Raw genomic sequence first — 16134 nt, forward strand, 5'->3', positions numbered from 1 at the left:
ATTAACATATTACTATCAATTTAGCAAAGATAAGATAATTGAATACATGAAGCAGTCCAAAGTTATTACGTAATGGCCAAAAATGAGGAACATTTTGGGCATACCATTCTATCTAGCGTCAAATAAGTTTGTTCTCAGACAGAAGAAACTATAGCTGTGCTTTCCTGTATTATATTACTATTTACTAGAAACATTTATTAGTTGATGAAAGAATAAACTAAAAAAGACACAAAGAACAAATAAAGTGGGCAAAAATCCTGGATTTATTTACTCTCTCTTACTAGATATGCAAACAACTAAGACACTATTCAAGCTGCAATAGCTACCTGACTTTTAATTTATTACACAGTACATGAGAGTTCAAATTTAGAACCAACTCATAAAATAGTAATTTAAAATGTTTTTCAGCATGTAGAAAAGAGCAACTATTTTGCTAACTAATTTCTATGTTCTTACCATGAAATTCACTTTACCTTCCTGAAGCCTAAGTATTCTGACTCTGATCAGAGACATAAAAGTAAGTGGCTTGAGGGTGGCCAGGATGTGATATAACACATAGATATCCTATGATCAAGCGCATGTGTTCTGGCAGTGGTTCGGACTACCACTTTTGTACTACTTTGAGGTTAAAGGAGATACATCAAAGTGAATTTCAGCAACTGGTACTCTGTGCACATGTGAGAAATGGCAGTTATTCTCTACAGCCCCAGGACTGGAAGGGCAGACTCATGTAATGGACAAGTGACTAAGTCATAGACATTAATTCCAGGATACACAAGACTTCTACTCCAACTCTTTCATGTGACAGTAGGTATAAAATATCTCCTAACGCTTTGCAATAAATGCAAGACCTACATTGCAAGCAGTCAAGAGCTTCAGAACTACAATGTGCCACACAGACAAAAGCACAACTTTGGGCATATTTCGCCTAAAAAGTTCCATGCATGTAAAGAAGCCTAAGGATGTAATCAAAGATTTACCACACACTGGTGAAACACCACCAGTGGTCCCAGCAAAGCAGACTGGAGTTACAATCCTTTCGTCCACTGCGTGTGGTAATTGGGTTAATTCTACCATATGAGCAGGGAACAGTAACTATATACCTCAGAACCTTATCAGTATTGCTTAAAAGCTCACTGTCTGACACACTAACAGCAGACAATTTCTGATGCTACAAAGACTACTCCAACTCCAGCTTTAATAAGCCAAAGATAAAGGAAATTTTCAGCCTTGAAGAGTGACTGGCAATAACTCTGCCATTTGGATTAATAACAGTGTATGAATGCAGTGCAAGTACACTGGAAGCATATAGCAGTCCATTTTACATGGACTTTATTAAATACTGCCCTGAAAAAAAATTAGGCTCCTTTCTACATTGCTTTGTGTTCTGGTAGTTCTAGAGCTTCATTTCCGTGATTGTTAGAAACCTTGGTCATTTTAAATATGATCTTGCACTGGTATTGCCATTTAATTTAAATGGTTCTCTTCCCAACTTGGCACTAACTTTTATGCTTGTCATACTCATAAAAGAATAATCATATTCACATACAGCTCTTGTTTGGCTAAGCTAAACCAACTGAGTTCTTTAAGTCTCATCACCTAAAATAGCTTTTCCGTTCCTCTGGTCATCCTCTAGGCCTTATAGGCTTTTTATCATTTTACATCTGTCTTTTCTAAATACAGGATACAAGTAGTTATGCAATATTTTGCATATCTTCATACCAACATCTTTCTAATAATCTTAGTCCTTCTTCTTTAGCTGACCCACAAAATTCTAAAACTGCATTAACTTATTTTTGCATTTGCATGGTGCTAATGGCTCACCGTCATCCTGGAGCTGAATAACACATCCTGACCTTTCTTTCCACCTCTGCTTTCAACATTTTAGTCTTCTAGTCAGCACTCTTACTCATTCATGAGCACACAGCATAGCACTTTGTAGTCTTAAGTTTCATCCTTAAGTTTTCAAAGAAACTTTGGCATCCACAGTAATGGGAATACCTACTGACTATGTCACCCCCAAATTTCCTAAGTGTACATCTGCCTAGTTCTTACTTGATGATTAGTTATTAGAATATTAAACAGCACTTCCAAAACTCACAGAAAGGTTGAGGTGGAAAGGGACCTCTGGAGGTCATCTTGTCCAACCCCCAAGCAGTGTCACCTAGAGGAGGGCTGCCCAGAACCACGTCCAGATGGCTTTCAAATATCTCCAAGGATGGAGACTCCACAACCTCTCTGTATAACCTGTTCCATTGCTCAGTCACACTGAGCTTTCAGTAAAAAAGTGTTTCCTGATGTTCAGGCAGAACCTCCTGTGTGTTGGTTTGGGTCCATTGCCTCTTGTCCTGTCACTGGATGCCACTGAAAAGAGTCTGGCTCCATCTTCTTTGCACCCTTTTTTCAGATATTTATTCACATTGACAAAATCCCTCTCTGAGCCTTCTCTTCTCTAGGTCAACAGTCCCAGCTCACTCAGCCTTTTGTCACAGGAGAGATGCTCCAGTATTTTAGTTATCTTAATGGCTCTTTACTGGACTCTCTCTGTTTCTCTTGTACTGGGGAATCCAGAACTGGGCCCAGCACTTGAGATGTGGCCTCACCGGTGCCGAGTAGATGGGAAGGATCACCTCCCTTGACCTGCTGGCAATACTTTGTCTAATGCACCCCAGGATACCATTCACCTTCTTTGCAGCAAGAGCAATACTTACTTCTTACAATTTCAGTTTGTATATTAGCTTCCATTTTAAACAGCTTTAAAAATCACCCATGTATCACTCTATCATGTGTTTTAGAGAGATTAGCTCAGCCTTATCCATCTATTCGATAAAACCATGTTGCCAGTGGGGTTAGGCTGGCTGTCTATACCCTCTGTGAATTTTAAAGAAGAGGAAGTGCCCTGTGTCTTTGCATTAGCTTACCGAACTTTCTTCACCTTAGTCCAAGGCCCACTGATGGTACTGGAAGTCTTTACTTTTGTGCCCATATATGCACCTACATGTAATACAGCCCTAATCCTGAATAAAGATTTTATACTGTAGATTCTCTTTCCTGGACTCCTATTTGGTTTGGACAAGTATGGTTACTGGAATAAATCACGTTATGAAACAGCACCTTTTATCTGACAATGTAACCAAACTTTCCACCTTTCCTGCAGGACTTTCAGGGTGATGTCTTTCACTGCAGTTAAAATCTGCCCATTACGCCACTGAGGTCCTCAGAAGCATAGGCTGTTGATATCAGGTGAATGTACCTAATGCATTTAATAGCAGCAAAGCAGCTAATTAGTATTGTTAATATGCTGAATGTGCTACCCCCTTGGCTAACAATAAATACCGGGGGAAAAAAAGCATAGAAGTGACTGTCGGTAGAAGTTTTGATTAGGTTTATCTTTTGAGACAGTTTGATCAGGTAGATCAAGTTTCTGTGCATCTCTCCAAAGACCACAGTAATAACCAGTGTCATGACTTTCAAATCCTTTGAACTGCAGAAGGGAATCAAACATGGTTGTCTTTTTATCCCAGCTTTTACTCTTTAGAATTCTAAAAGTTTGCTTTGCTCATCTGTCAAAGGGATGGCATTAAGGGGATCACTGTTGACAAGTGATAGTACAAATTATGCAACACAAATGACATTTCACTACCTCTCCTCTGATCTGCAATTCCCACTCTCAATCATTCCCTATTCTATGAAAATATTAAACCACAGATTCAACTGCAGAAAAAGTGAGAGTGTAGGCGTCTCTTGATATCTTGCTACTGAACAAAAATATGTTCTGAAGCCCACACCTATAATTAAGTTTGTGAAAGTGGGTTCCATTTAAAGTCCCCGAGTTCCTGTGGGGATCTTCAAACATAAGCATACAGATGTCATCACAGGATCAGGGCTATATGGTCTTTTCTGAGTAAATGTTAAGAGCTGTGAAAGGTTTTGCATTAAATTCAACAGAAACCAACAGCCAAAATCATTAGGCTGTACTTCATCAAAGAGGTTTCTCCTTACGCAAGGAGAAACTGAAAAAATTATGTGCTCTTCCAGTTTGCCCCTTGACAAAGCCTTATCTCAGACCCATACAACATCAGCTCCTGATGAGCTCTCGTATTTTTCCAAGGTTTAGATGGGGAGAAGTTCAGTGACTTCACTACGTGCAGAGATCTGAAGAGGATTCTGAGAAATCAGGTTGCAGCATTCCAGCCATGCAGGTCACAGCAACAGCAATCAAAATGCCCAGAGTATGTCTGCAGTGGTGGTGGTGAGAACAGAAGCAATTCCAATAGCTAGGACACAGCCACAATCAGCATGACATAAGACAATCCGCACGCATTGGCTGCATTGCACTGGCTAGAAAAAAATAGGGTTTCAAGTTTTAGTGCTGCACTCTTATCACTACAGTAAGACAATTTAGTCCTTAGACATTACAAATCAGACTAACAGAAGGCTGAAAGTAAACTGGTTTTTGGACTGCCTCAGAGGAGGAAGATTGGAGGTGTTTTTTTTTTACAGTAGATGAGATTATTCCCTTCCCATCAACGTATGCTGCTGTTCTTGTAAACTAGAGTAATACAGATGGCAAAATAATTTCAAGAGTCACCTGAAAACATTGCATGGGCACCATTAATGATGCTGTTACCAAGAAAGTCTCTGTAGATATACTTTGCAACCGTGAGTTTTGTTTATACTCAGAGTCAACAGTATAGAGGAGGTCCGTTTTCAATAGCTTCGTTTTTGGAACAAAAACATTGACCAAAAACATTGTGTGAACATTTTCAGAAGTGTACAATTGACTCATTTTGGCACCTGACCTCAAGACACTGTCGAAGCACAGAAATATTGAAATGAACAAGGGGGTTATAACATACATAAGAGAAAGAGAAATGGGATTAGAAACAGAAGTTTTGCCACAAGGCTGTATTTAGACCGCAAAAGCAAAACAAAAGAACAAGTAAAAGTATATTAATCTATTTTTGCCCAAAGCTTGAAAAAGCTTTTGTGTCAAAAATCGCCCCTCTAAGTTACACTTGCTATTCCCATTATATATTATATTAACTGCTTTTTATTAGCAATCTTATTACTGTTGATGTGCACAAGAATAGAAGCAGTTTACAAATGAACAGGATTGGACTGCAAAGAGTACAAACCATACGAATTGTTACAAGTTATTTACTGGCTTAGTATAAATCTGCATATAGATTGAGGAAGTCAGTTGTAAAGCACCTTCAGGTATGCCTCAAAAGATATGATTACGAAGGTTCTTGGAAGCCTTGTATGCACACAATGGGCTACTACAAATGGAAGGAAACAGTTCAATTTGTCAAACATGCTTAGGCATCTCTTTTTATTTGGGAATTATTGTATGGTATGTCTTGGAAAAAAAGGAAATATAGACCTTGGCTTATTGCTAAAGAGTAAGCTGCTGGAGTTCTTTGTAAAGTAGGATTATACTGAATTTAAGGATAAAAATCCCATATTCTAATGCGATTTAGGACACAGAACTCGCTATGCAAGTTTTCCCAACCTTGATCACTTTTCAAAGCTGATTTTAGTTCTGCTGAGTAAATTATCCAAGAATCAGTCAGATTACGAGGATAAAATGAAACTAGAGGGAAAGATAGATGTGTTAAGAGCATTAGAACATAAAATCTGCAGTGTAACTCACAGTTTAGCTGAATGCTACCCCTTTGAAAAAATGGTGATACAGTCTCTAAGGATGCCTTCTCATCTGCTTATGGAAACCACAGCTACTGTAAGGGAAAAAAAAAATTGCTTCTATTTATTTTGTATACCACAGTCAATTCTTAAACATTTTTCAATTTATATCTGTTTGTAAGAGTTTGCTCAACAAAGAGAGACTAGTTGATGGTAAGTTAAAATTTACTTGAAACCATGGCTCTAATTTATGCTTTAATCCCAGTAAAGCCTGGGCACTAACATAACAAAATCAAGACCATGACTTCTGGAAATTAGGTTGTTATATAAAAAGACTAATTCTTTACAATCACGCAAAAATTGCTCAATTAAGATAGGAGTGTTCTGTGGTTATATGAAAGAGGACAGTGAACCCCAATACGCTTAATTTTTGCTATCTATTGTATGATCTACACGAGGCCACTTAACTTCTCTTAAATGTTTGCATCTCTAATTGAGAAGACAGTATTTCTCAAGGAGATATATTAATATAAAGTCTTAAGCTTCTACTGATCACTGAATCTTATTATTATTCATGGGAGTTCTACTGTTAGTGTCACACATAATGTAATCTCTAGCTGTATTAATTAATGTAATTTTGGAGTGGTCTCCCCTTATTGCTCCTCTCCTCTCTCCTCATCCTGTCCCTTGTGTCATTTTGTCACCATGTTCAGCATGGATAAAATTGTCCTGTGGAATATAGTGTTTGACAAAATCAACCTTAGATCTCTTGGACTGCCTCTTAGCTGGGGCAGCTAGCCCATAAGGGAATTATTCATTACCATAGCTGTCATTAAGGATTCTGAATCCTCTACTAGTCCATAGTATGAGAACTTACAAAAGTCAATAAACCTCTGAAGGGACCTTAAGCTGTGATATGAGTATTTAATCCTTTGTTTCTTTTGGAATCTTTACACAAAGTACTCGGGAGTTGAATTCTGATAAAATGAAAAGGTAAACTCTGATTAGAACGATGCTGTTCAGGCTTTTACAGTAAGGTTGTCTCAGCATTTTCAATATAAAAATCAGTCTTTGAGGGCTTATAACTCAGACATTAAAAGGTTCCTATGGACTTAACTTGGCTAGCAAGGACTCTAGCACACTGTAAAACCCATTTTTATCCAGGCTTCATATAGAAATAAGTCTTGTTAAAGCAAAGGGCACACATTCGTACTGCATTTGCATGAGAGTATGCCTAACCTAGCAACTTTGGAACCTATTGGCACCTAAGGGCAAAGAGAATTATTTTCCTGTGTGTTCTATGGATATAGGTTGTTAGGTAAAGAAGCTACACACCAAAACACGGAGAGAAGCTGCAGTACAAAAGTCACTCATTAGTAGATCAAACACAATCCACTGAAGCTCGCATCCTATTGACAGTACTGTCAATCACAAAATGCACAAATTCGGAAAAGCTTTACTTATAGAAACATTCGTTTCAGGTAAATTTGCTTGTATACAAAAATCCCCACAAAATTGATAGAGTACAATACTGTTTTGACTGTCTGGTGATATCTACGTGAACTTGCTATGCCAGGTAGATGACCTGGTTACAATTAGTACAGCACTGAAATACATCTCTCTCTCCCCCCTCTCTCAATTCCAATCTCATTTAGGCACAAATTCTGCTCTTCACAAATTAATTAAGATTTTGACAAAGTTTATTGCCCTAGAAAACAAGGGTCATTTTTCATCAGAGAATTTTTTTTGGTTTTTTTGTTTGTTTGTTTGTTTTGGGGTTTTGTGTTTGTGTTGGGTTGAGTTTTTTTTTTTTTGGTTGGTTGGGTTTTTTTAGTCAATTGTCACTATTGACATATGAAAGAAACCAAAATTAAAATGAAATGCATCAAGACTTTAACATCTTGCTCAGGGGTAAGGGTCACACTTTTGTTCAAGGTATCTGGGAGCTCTGAAACATAACGCATGTATGTGAAAATGAGATTTCTTTCTCTTTGGTATGCTAACTTTCTATAGACTGAAGTGTGGAACTACTCAATAATACACACAACACATCCGTAACAAAGGTAAATTACTTCCTGGCAGTCCTTTTCATCTCAGCCTAATTGCAATGTCCCAAAAATCTTCTGCTGAAACTCACCAAAATTAATTCCTTCCTAAATCTATTTCCCTTTAGGACTAACTGCAAATACACTTTTATAGGACTTGCAAAGTACTATAAAGAAAGAATAGCTTTATCAGCAGAAAAACCAGCAAATTAAGATCTAGATCCTTTTTGCTTTTCCATGTAGCTCTAAAGCTCTAAAAGTCACCTTTTTTTTAACATATATCTTTAAACAATACTATGCTGTGTCACAGTTTTTTTATAATTCAGTCTCTTGGCTAATTTGCTTTCCTTGTTTTGTTTTGAACATGCAGTGAAAATTTTAAGAAATATTGATAATTACTGCCAAGACTTGTGATTTGAGTGATTCAAGGACAAGTATAAAACAAAACAGGCTTGGTGTAAAACTTTCATTACAAGTATTCTTAAAAAAAGATAATTGGAGAATAACAACATAGGTTTGGGCAAAAGAGGAAGGAAAGCAGATTAACTTTAATACTGTTTTATATCACATGCAATAAAAGTGAAGCATCACCCTGGAACAGTTAGCCTAAAAACGTTAGACCATTAAATTCTTTCTTGTTTCATCCCGACTCTCCTGTTGTCCTCTGGCTGTCCAACTATGTTAAATAAAATACTTCAAAGAAAGAGTCTCAAGTGTTCAACAGCTGGTTTTGCTCCCAGAGGTGCTGAACTGGCAAAAGTGGAAACATGTGGAGCAAATGTAATTAGCCAGAAAGGGAGGATGGACTACTAGAGCATTTTAGAGCCAGAAAATAGTAATGAATAGGACTGGAAGACAAAGGTGAGCATGAGCTAAGTTTAATTAGAAGGGTAAAGGAATGGCAGGAATAACAAATCCATGGCTTCCTAATACGTGTTTAATTTATGAAGATAAAATTATATACCTATGCATAAAAGGAAATAACACCTTTCTTCTGCCACTAGCTGTGAATAACGTGTCACATCTTTCAGAATTGGGTCTCCACAATAATAGGGCCAGGTAAGTAGTTCTGCAGAGTTCTGCACAGCCCATTCACAGATTTCTAGAATCTTAAGAATCTAGGTACCTGAATATTTGGGATAAATCAGTACTACAGTCATCCACCATCTCATAATTCAAGGGGAATTCCCTCACAAAAAAACCCAAACAACTGTTTATTCCATACCTTCCTAAGCTGAAGGTTCGTAACTGATTCGCCATCAGATGAAAATAAAGCTACCTGTGGAAACCTAACCATGAGGGGAAAATACTGTAACATTTCCTCCAAAATTTCCAAAGTATTCAGCTGGTGAAGAGGACATGTCTTTTGTCTTATGCTTCAGAAAAAGCAGAATGTGACATCATCCTGTTTGGAAGAAACATTCTAAAGAATGTCTCATTTGGGGACACAAACCAAATCAACCATCGCAAGTAATAATAAAATCTAACACGTTAGTTTTACGCAGTAGTTCTAACTTCAGTTTTCCAAAAGTGTAACTTGATACAACTTCAACTCAACACACAGAGATCATCCTCGTTTAAACTAGAGCCCAGGCTTGGAATGAGTTACAACTGTTCTTTAAATTACAGTATATGATGCAATGAATTAGCTTCCTAGGATTTTTGGTGATGAAATTTTGCACATTGTGTTGTCTGGTGGACTGACCTTGGCTGGCTGCCAGGTGCCTGCCCAGTGGCTCGCTCTCTCTTCCTTTCAGCAGGGCAGGGGGAGAAAACAGGATGGAAAAGTTCACGGGTCAAGACAATGACAAGGAGATGGCTTACAAACTACAGTTGTGGGCAAAACAGACTCAATCAATTTAGTTTCTCACCAACTAAAATGGCATTGGACAGTGAGAAACAAGGACAAAAACTAACATACCTTTCCTCCACCGCTCCTTTCTTCCCAGGCTCAACTTCACCCCTTCCTTCCTGAATCCTTTACCTCCTGTCCCTCTGCCTTGAGCGGTGCAGAGGGATGGGCCATGGGGGCTGTGGTCAGCCCACAGCAGCTCCTCTCTACTGCTCCTTCCTCCTCACGCTCTTCCCCTGCTCCGCCATGGTCTCCCCAGGGGCTGCAGGGGAATCTCTGCCCCGGTGCCTGCAGCACCTCCTGCCCCTCCTGCTCTCGCCTGGGTGCTGGCAGGGCTGGGTCTCACACATTTTCCCTCACTCCTCACTGCCTGGGCAGGGCTTTGCCCTTTCACGAACATGTTTTCCCTGAGGTGCCACCAGCCTGGCTGAGGGGCTCAGCTGTGCCCTGAGGGGAGGCGGCTGGAACCGGCTACATCCGGCACAGGGCAGTCCGGCCTCTCCTCACAGAGGCCCCCGCCAGCGCCTGGGCACAGACACCCCGTACATCTTGTTAGTTCTAAATCTTTTTAGGAACTATAAGTTTTAAGGTTCCCTCAATCCTTGCACTCTCCCTCTCAATTAATACTTAGCATTCTTTCTATTCTTTTTACTTAAACTCCAAGCAGTTTTATCAGCTGCACTCTCTTCTGCTTGCCAGGTGACTCGCGCCTCCACATGCACGACCAAACTGGTCGAGGAGACAGGCAGCATTTCCATAACCAACTCTGTCACTCCCCGCGAGCCGCGGTCTTTCCCCAGCCCTGATGTAAGCTTGGGTTGTTCAAGGAATATCTCCTCCTGGTTCCATACTCACATTCACCTTCACAAACAGAAACAGCTAGATATTATTGACGATATTAAATCACACCTTTCCTGCTCCCTTAATAAAAAGTCATCCCTGCCCTGCAAACCCCCCAAAAAACCCAACCTAGACTAGATTTAATCATTCATGAAAATTCTGTTAGAGGAAATATCAGCATATCTCTTTTGGCCAAGAGCGTTGCCATACAGAAAGCACCAGAAGCTTTAGGCAGAATTGGTGACATACGTTCCCACCATAAGTGCTGCACTTTGTCGGTATCAAAAACTCAACTGGGGGAAGCAATTTATTACTTCACATCCCACATTTTACTGAATACAGATAGGACCATTACACTTTTCTGTAGCAAAACACTGTTGATATAGCATCATAGTGTATTAGATCTCCTGTATCTTATTTATTATACATGTCCACATATTGTGATAATTGGATTGTATAATATCCCATGCAGGCTAATGTGAAAATAATTTCTGCTGAATAGAAATTACTTATTTTGATTCTACAGGGATTCGTTTTGTCAAAACTCATGCAGTATTTAGGAAAGTAATCATTGTTCAATTGTAGAGCACAAAAAGTGTAAAATTATCATAACAGAAGTGGACACAATGAAAAAAACAATGGATCTGACCTCATTTGTTTGATTATTAATGGTGTTTCATCTAATTTACAAGGCCTAACCTTGTGTGATGCAAATGTAGAGCGCAAATGTACCTTTTTATCTCACAGCCACTAATTAGTTATGCTATATATCATACTATTTTTGCTCTAGTTAAGCAATGGGACACAGAGAAATTGGCAGCGAAAAGCCTCTAAGAATAATTTTTATAAAATACCATAAGCTTAGAAAGATTGAGAAAAATTGTGAGAATTATTTAATAGGACTTTACAATTTGGTATAGCTCCTTCTCTTCAAAAAAGTAATTAAAAATTAGAAGTGAAAAGTTTCCAGAAATGCTGCAATTTATTCAGAAGGCTTTTGCTTCTTTTCCCAAGACTTCACAGAGGAACCAACCACCAGCAGAAAATGGCCCTGTATTACATCGCGTCAGTTCTAGGAGTCATTCAGACTACCCACTATCAGTGGTATTGCATTTTGCATTTCAGAGAAAACACATCACCGTTTCTAAAGAGTTAAGGAAAAGAGATTTTGGAGTTGAGAATAGTGAAGCAATGCCTCACTTGATACTTCCGATAACCCACATCAAAGGTAAAACAGAGCAGAATCTGAACCCACTTCCTCTATAATTTACATATAAAACCACATGGATAGATTGGCTGTAGGTGTGAATAGGAGCACAATGCACTTCACTGAGTTGTATGACTTATATGCACAGCAAGGAGTCAAAGAGAAGGGTGTTCATTCCTCCCTCTGCCCCAGATTTGGTTGCATCAGACTTCAGGCGTCTTTCACAGCTTTGGTTTCTCAGGAAGTTTTGTAAAGTAAAAATCTACACTTGCCCAGTTGATGGATTTTGTTCCTCTGCTAACTGAATTACCATAAAAACAGAGCAGAGCACACGCTGGAATCAGGCCAACAAGCTCAATTTGGGTGGCTTCTAGAACACGTTGGCATATCAGCAGAAGAGAAAACACATCTCCACAAAACAATTAGGTAAAAATCAGGAGGTGATAAAATGGAAAATTAGTGTACTCAGATAGAATTTAGGGCTGAAGCTTTTCTCCTTCGCATTAATCCAGTGATGGATTATACCACTCTGCCCTCAATACATTTGTTTTAATTAAAGAAAACTGAAGGATGGACCATGCTCATTCAATATTTCAGCTCAGCACCACTATACAATTTTTGTGCAAGTATATACCCTACCTATCTCTTCCTTTATACTCTAATGAGGTGATATATCAATGAAAAGGGTGAAAAGCTTTAAACTTTTAGTTTTCAAACCAGGTTTTTTTCATAGTTTTCCTTCTGAAAGTGAAAGGACCCTCCACCCTTACCTCCCATTAACAACAACCAAATCAGCTCCTGTCTTTTCAGCTCCTGTCTTACACTGCCTACAGAATCTCAACAATGGCCACATGAGACTAACTAAGATTGCCTTGTGGCTTTTTTCTGCTCCTTATCTGTTTGATTTTATATTTCTGTTTGATGTTTCTGGAGTTCTAGCACAACAGGGCATTGGTCCATGACAGTAACTCTGAGACACAACTGTAATACAAATAAATAATAAATGTTTAAGAATACCTTCTATTCAAGGAAAACCAAATAGCCTGAAAGGTCCCAAAATAACAGTATTTAAAAAGTTTTAAACATATATATTCTCTTTAATTTTTTTTTTCTTGTTCCCTGACAACTGGCTGTTTTCTCAATCCTCAAGTCTGTGTGGGCTACCAGTAATTTACTGCCAAGATAGCTGCTAGCTGTTCTTCATAGTTTCTGTACGAAGGGAGGTGTCAAGCCTAGCCAAAACCACTAATGCCACTGATGAAAATAAACTCTTAATGGTTGATTACATACAGGCAAACTCGAGAACCTGCTTCTAACATACACGGTAACACCTAACTGGGTTTGATAAAGTCATTTTTGGGCAGCTATCATTAACAGTATTGCTTTCATTAAGTTTGTGTTAAATGTATCTCCCCAGTACCATGTCATTATTAGTTATTTACATTATGCTATAGATTTCTGTGGCAGCACGCAAAACGAGGGTGCTATATGGGCTTTCTGAGCACATCAAACTAAGCAGAGCTCTCGAGGTGGGAGGGTAAGAGGGAATGCAGAACACAAAGGTGATCTAGAGTATGAAGTACTACAGAAAAAGTACCAAACACCAGTTAAAGTACCGCAAGCACGCAAGAGAGAAGACATACTGTCAACTGAAGTAGAGAAGTTTCTTCAGAAGTAGTAATGCTTAAAATAAGTTGTGTTATAATGCCAAAAGATAGAGCGGGTTGGCAAGAATAAGGTAACTGTGGAAAAAAATGACAAAAAACCAACAACACCCACCCCCTAAAAAAAACCCAAACCAAACCAACAAAATCCCCAAACCTCCTTTGCATCATGTTTTGTTCCCTGGCACTGTGGGTATCTACACCAGGGCTATTCCCTGGCAAAGGACTTCCACAGCTGCTTAGAATTTTCCTTACTGTATCAAACAGGGACAGTCTTCATCCTAGGGGGGAGCGTCTGAGATATTGAAAAAAAAAAAATCTTGCAATATCAGCTGAATATCAATACTTTGATATTCAGCAAAACTATATTTTACTTTCTTCCCTTTCTCTTCCAGCTCTGTTGGCCAGCATGCTCAGGATTCTCACTTCCTGACCAGAAATCCACAGAATTCTCCTATTCCGAAGTCTGATTTTTGTTCAGACACCCAAGAACCTCACTCACCTTCAGATTACGAATGCAGAGTGTAAGATTATCTTTATTTTTTGTCTCTTTGAGCACAGAGTCATTAAATCACTCTGCCAGTTATTTTTTCCTTATCCTTCCAGGCATGCGCTCTCCTCTTGCTCCTTCTCAGCCTAGTTCACTCCACTCTCAATGAACAAGTCATCAGTCCCCTTGTCATCTGCTCGTTCATGAGGGCACTCCTTTTCCATCGAAGAAAACGGTTCTCTCTCCTTTTTTAAGGGCCCACTGAATGTTAACCATACAAACCCAACCAACTAGTGCTCGATCAAAGGAGAGTGAAGGTAAGGAACACATAGCTAAGTAACACAGCTCAGCAGGAGCTCGGTATCCCTTTTACTTCTGAAATAAGCACCTTGCTTCTGTCCCTCACAAAAAAGTATATGTGTAGCTTTGTTTTCTATGACCCATCTGTTTGCATACTCCATGATCCATGACATAGACAGTGTTTCTTAAGGTCATGCAATATATCTTCATATGACTTGGTGCCATGCAATAATTCTAACCACAGTCTTCTAGATGCTAGTAGTATTGGATGCTTTAGCCACTGAGTTTTATTTTGCCCACTCTTCACAAAAAACACACAACAGGAATAGAGGAAAGTCAGCAGAATAAAAGGAAAACATCTGCTTATAAGACACAGCTTCTAAAGACATTTATGATAAGCAGCTGCATCAGGAAGGTCATCAGAATATAGGATCATAGAATCGTTTAGGTTGGAAAAGACCCTTAAGATCAAGTCCAACCGTTAACCTAGTACTGCCAAGTCCACCACTAAACCATGTACCTAAGCACCACATCTACCCTTCTTTTAAACACCTCCAGGGATGGGGACTCAACCATTTCCCTGGGCAGCCTGTGCCAGTGCCTGACTGCCCTTTCAGTGAAGAAGTTTTTCCTAATATCCAAACTAAACCTCCCCTGGCACAACTTGAGGCCATTTCCTCTTGTCCTATCACTTGTTACTTGGGAGAAGAGACTGACCCCCACCTCACTATAACCTCCTTTCAGGTATATATATACCTACTTATCTTGTACCATTATAAAAGAGAGAAAACAAAAAAAAAATCCCACAGGAGCAAAATATTGTTATTTGATGAACAATCTGTCATTCACAGTTGTCTAAACTGGTTTTAATGTTTTGATCAAAATAATTCAAAAAAATTAAATCCCAGGCAAAACAACCCCAAACTTAACAAAAGGAAACTTTCATTTAATTTTGACAGGCTGTTTAATCATAATGGTGCTCATATTCAGAAAGGCCTATTTATAATGGTACAACTTTACAAACAATAGCCCTTCAAACCTGGGTATTTTATAGCAATCTGCTGTGGTATCCTGGCTTGCTGTTAGCACTTCAGTTGCATTTCAAAGTTCAGATCAAGGTTCTGGTTTTTTATTTCAAGGTCTTTGCTAAAATGTCTGTACAACGTACTGCTGCTCAGTCACATTTATTTGTGCTTATTATCTTATGCTATTATTTTTGCAGGAAAGACTGACAATTATACATTTGCAGATGTAGTAGATCAAAATCCCCTGAACACTCTGGTGTTTGCTCTGGGCTTATTACTCACCGATACTTTTGCTATCAGTCGAATTTGCTTGTTTACCATTGCTATCTCTATTTAGATCATTTATATAGATGAGAAACAGTGTGAAGTCGCACTGCTGACTCCTGGGAGGTCTCATTTGTTATCTTCTCCCAAATGAACAGAAGCTACTTTTACTACTGTTTGCTATTTTAAGCCAGAGCTCCACTTACACCTGTGCTCTTACTTGCACTTCACATAGATTTGAGTTTAAAAGAGATTAAGCTATGCTGGCTCCAAATTCAGCAAAGAGGAAAAAGGTTTCCAGAGAAAAGATAAATGTTAAATTCTGGGCCAATGACAGGGAGAAGCACTTGGCTTTTGCAACCTGGAAGCAGAGTGATTACATATGCTAGCAAAGAAGGAAAAAAGAAGAAAAATAAAAAAAAAAAAAAAGGGGAGGGGGGGAAGGGGGGGAAGCAAAAAGCAAAAGAGAAGCAAGGAGAAAAGGAGAAAAATTAAAGAAAAGGAGGAGAAAAATTAAAGAAAAGAAGAAGAAAGAAAAAAAAGTCAGCTGGGGAATTTTGCTGTGGCAACTTCTCTTGCCCATCTGTGTCCTTCTCAGCAGACAGAAAAGCGATCAAGTAAAGCAAGAAAGTAATTTTATTGGGAGTCCAGGTACAGTTCCAGGGAAGTGTGGGTGAGTTACCTCAGATGTTTCAAGGTCTTTTTAGAGGTTGTCTTTGTTTCTCTTTAAAGGGAGTATTTGAACGCACAGGAGAGTTAAAGCTGGTTTCCTATAGATTTCTATTTTGTGATGAGATTTTA

General features: G+C 38.8%; 1 long non-coding RNA gene across 1 annotated transcript in view; it reads right to left on the minus strand.

The window, feature by feature from the left end:
* Window positions 1-4069: 4069 nt before the first annotated feature.
* The window catches only part of LOC148052009 (uncharacterized), a 69291-nt gene continuing 57226 nt past the window's right edge, over window positions 4070-16134 (minus strand). Inside the window, exons 3-4 of the long non-coding RNA XR_015699203.1 lie at window positions 5657-5741; window positions 4070-4341 (exon numbers count right to left, since the gene is read on the minus strand). This is a non-coding gene — a long non-coding RNA (uncharacterized LOC148052009). The remainder of the gene's footprint in view (window positions 4342-5656; window positions 5742-16134) is intronic.

Source organism: Nipponia nippon, unplaced genomic scaffold (assembly GCF_047370975.1).
Source record: "Nipponia nippon isolate SJK-2023a ecotype South Korea unplaced genomic scaffold, ASM4737097v1 scaffold_5, whole genome shotgun sequence".
In the NCBI taxonomy this organism is placed as follows: Eukaryota; Metazoa; Chordata; class Aves; order Pelecaniformes; family Threskiornithidae; genus Nipponia; species Nipponia nippon.